Source organism: Neomonachus schauinslandi, chromosome 5, assembly GCF_002201575.2.
Source record: "Neomonachus schauinslandi chromosome 5, ASM220157v2, whole genome shotgun sequence".
Classification (NCBI taxonomy): domain Eukaryota; kingdom Metazoa; phylum Chordata; class Mammalia; order Carnivora; family Phocidae; genus Neomonachus; species Neomonachus schauinslandi.
Window position 1 is genome coordinate 9,530,538 of NC_058407.1, and position 4,012 is coordinate 9,534,549.

General features: G+C 48.2%; 1 pseudogene; it reads right to left on the reverse strand.

Moving 5' to 3' along the window:
* Positions 1 to 453: 453 nt before the first annotated feature.
* On the reverse strand, positions 454 to 594 carry LOC123325043 (annotated as a pseudogene).
* Positions 595 to 4,012: the final 3,418 nt, after the last annotated feature.

The window sequence follows — 4,012 nt, forward strand, 5'->3', positions numbered from 1 at the left end:
AAGCCAGGGTGAGAGAGGGGACCCCCCCATGGAAGAGCCCATCCAGTAGATTTACACAAACGGGAACTCTGCAGCCTAAGGCTGGGACAGGAACTGTCAGCACTCGGGCAGTAAACTGTCGGTAAATTATTACATAACCAAAGCATACACATGGACATTGCAATAAAGCATATCAGGGAGTTGCCAATTCTTCAGAGTTTGGAATCCTTGGTTTTGAAAACCACCGCAACGTTGCAAAGCAATTATTCAGAGGCTTAGGACTAGAACTCAAATTTAAAGGTCACATTTTATAGAAAATAATTCTATTTTCATGTGAAGTTTCATTATTAATGAGAAAGACAATTTTAAAATTAATTTTTCTTGTAATCAAGGATATGGCAATCAGGTGCATAAACAGTTTATTAAAATTATAGACAAATTATGAAGTCGCTTTCAGTTTGTTTTTTTTTCCACCAGAGGAGAACATGAATGCAGGCCCCTGCTATTAGAAATTACACAGTTGAGTTTCTCACATTTCCTAAGTGCAATGTAAGAGCCTCACTCTGCAAGAACTACTTTGGTGATCACTTAGTATCTCCCCTGCCAGGTAAGTATCACTCTTAGTTTTTGTACAACTTCACAAGGTACAGAAAATGTTAGAAGAAATATTAAAATGTCACTGTATAAACTTACATATAAAATTAAATTCAGGCATATGTGAAATTGATTTTTCGAAGACTTAAATATTTTGACAAATTGTCCCACAAGATTAATCAACTCTAAATGTACGGATTATAACAATTTTTTTTGCAATTTTAAGTTTATGATGTCACTCGTGTAACACCTATTTCATTTTATAAGTAATCAAATATTTCGAAAGGAAAAAATTTTTTATTTTAGTACCTTTAACTGCACTTTATTTATTTATTTATTTATTTTACTGCTGTGTGCGTCTGTGTAAGTAGGCTCCACACCCACCATGGAGTCCAACTCGGGCTTGAACTAAAGACCCTGAGATCGAGATCTGAATTGAGATCAAGAGTTGGATGCTTAACCAACTGAGCCACCCCCACACTCCTTTTTATTGGTTTTTGAATAAGAGGCCCCCCAAATTATGTAGGGGCTCTGATTTTGAAAACTAGTATTTCTTTGAGAGGATTTTCATATTTCCCCAAATTATTCTGACTCTGTTAAAGCCCTTTCAGGCTTTTACTGATTTCTGTCAAGTCCAAGGAATGGCCATCATGTTATCACGTTTTGGTGTTTTTTTTTTTTTTTTTTAAGATTTTATTTATTTATTTGACAGAGAGAGACACAGCGAGAGAGGGAACACAAGCAGGGGGAGTGGGAGAGGGAGAGGCAGGCTTCCCGCGGAGCAGGGAGCCCGATGTGGGGCTTGATCCCAGGACCCTGGGATCATGACCTGAGCCCAAGGCAGACGCTTAACGAATGAGCTACCCAGGCGCCCCCTGTTATCACGTTTTAAAACCCACATCACAGCATGGAGGACTGGTTATCTTTGAATCAGAGATGACCACTGTGATGTCCTCCTCATCCCAAACTGGGAGCCATCTTCTCCAGCCAAGGATCATTCTTCTGAGTAGTCACCCCGCCCCAAACCCCACTCCCCCCCGCAGATCCGAGTCCTTTGGATTCAGATTTTAAGTTTTGAAGTCCTCTGTTAGGTAAGGTATGTGACAAGTATTTTGGGAACTCCAGAGTGGAGGAAATAGGTGAATAATAATGACAAAAACAGAAAAAGCAAATGGAGGGCGGCGTGACTATTAAGTAATAATAATGATGTTATAAGTCTTGTTAACAGTGACTCCGCACATGCGCTCTGCTGTCTGGTTGGTTCACAATTCCATTAGTCTTCTTGATGCCTGGCAGGGAAGGGTTGTTACAGGTGAGGCAGCCTTCCTGGGGTAGTCAAGCTCTTGTGATTGCAAACAGCTGCAGCCCTCAGACCTCCTGAAAGCAAGAGGAAGGAGGTTGAACCCAGGAGCACTGAAACTCGCGCTCGGCACTTCCTCTCGGAACTGTGCCTCTTCCGGGGTCTCCTCCAGCCTCCTCCCACTCCCGATTGACCAATCCTCCCGCCCCATCGTGGAGGGAAGCAGTCTGATTGGCTTAGTCATGGAGGGAGGGCGGTGCTTTTTAGTGCTGCCTTGGCACCTAGGCCCTGAGACTCATCAGCCTATGAAGGGGCATTCCGTAGATCAGGTGCTCACCTCTGTCCAGTCAGAGGCCCCGCGGTGGGACAAAGGCGGGACTTGTGGACGGCCATGGTGTGGGCGTGGCCAGCACTGTGACTGACAGGCCGATACAGAGGCCGGAGCCCTGGATCAGCTGAGCTCCGGCTTTTGAGGGAGAGCGGTTCTTACACCCACCCCAGCCCTCCTTACTTAAGCCGTCACTTACCGATCTGCTCTCTCCTCAAATATTTCTAGATTTCCTCTATTCTCCCCTTGTCCATGGTGACCTTCCAGTCTGAACGCCGGGCAGCAACCTCTTGGCTGGCATCCGACCACAGGACTGGTCTTTTTCAAACACACACTGGGATGGTCATCCGCCCGTCAGTGGGTTCCACATCACTCAGCAGGAACCAGACCTCCTACGGAAGCCTGGAGGCCCTCCGCGGTGGGACCCTGAGTACCCTGTGGCCTGTCCCTCCTCCTCCTCTCCCCCGTGTGTCCGCCTCGCCTGCCTTCCGCCGCTCCCAAGCTCTTGCCGGGCCAGGGACCTCCGCGTTTCAGTTCCTCTCTTCAGGTCACTCAGCAGCCCACCCCCTTGCCACTGAACACCTGCTCATCGGAGTGAGCTCCGGCCAAGAGTCACCTGCTCAGAGGGCCTGTATCTGAGCCCAGGTCTAAACGGCATCTTCTGACGTTCTCTCAGCACTTGTCACAACTTACATTTTTGTTTGCATGTTGGTTTCACATCCATGCCTCCTGCTGGAAGACTACGTCTGCGGGGACAAGGGCTGTCTACCCTGCTCAGTGTGGACTCCCAGGGCCCGGCTCAGTGTCTGGATAAATATTGTGCCAGCTCAGGGCCATTAACTTTAAATAGTGACCTGCAAGCATATGTGTAGATCTGGATGGAGGCTTGGGTGCCTCTGGAGATTGGGAAAGGAATCAAGATAGGGAACAATGACGTGCGTGCGTGCGTGTGTGTGTGTGTGTGTGTGTATGCCTGTGTGCCTGCAATCGCATATGTAAAGCTGGGGGGCACTGGTTTCAACTGTAATGATCTGATTTGTATTGAACAGTAAGAACAAATAAAGTACGTGCCAGGTCAGGGGAGAGAGGGAATGGGTGATCCCAAGCCACACCTAGGAAGAACAAAAAGATTGTGACACGCCGCAGTCAGCTGGTGGGTTTGTCTTCACTTTATTACTATGTCACCAGAAGTCACCACCTTCACTTGGTTCACCACAAATGGACAGATGTCATAACAGAGGGTGCCACGGGGCCACTGGATTCACTCTTGAGACTTAACCAGGTGGTGGGGGAGTCCAGAGTGGGGGCCCAGGATGGGGACCGCCATTCACTGCACGCACGCACACACACACAGATATATTTGTGGAGCCTTATATTATACATCTTATATATAGAAAATATATATATTTATACTATACACAGGCAGTTACGCTGCGGGAGGGCTGGGACACCCAGACAAGGGCTGTGGGCACCAGGGGATGGGGAGTGTCACATCAAAGGGCAGCGCTGGGAGATGGCTGGACCAGCCCATCCTCCCACAAACTCTTGGGAGGGGTGCTCCCCCTTCCTCCTCCTTAGAGAATCAAAGGGGTCTTGGGCCAAGGTTGGGGGGCCCTCAAGGGGTAACAAGTGGGGGCTCTTGTTTACATGGGGGAAGCCTGGGACCCCCAAGAGTCTTTGAAGATCAAAAATCACAGGGGAGGTTGGAGTAGGGGAGCGGATGCCAGTCCCCGTGGAATTAGTCCCTCGATTGTCACACTCCCAGGTACCAGAAGCCAGACCCAGGCAGACGGCCCATGACTGTGCAGGAT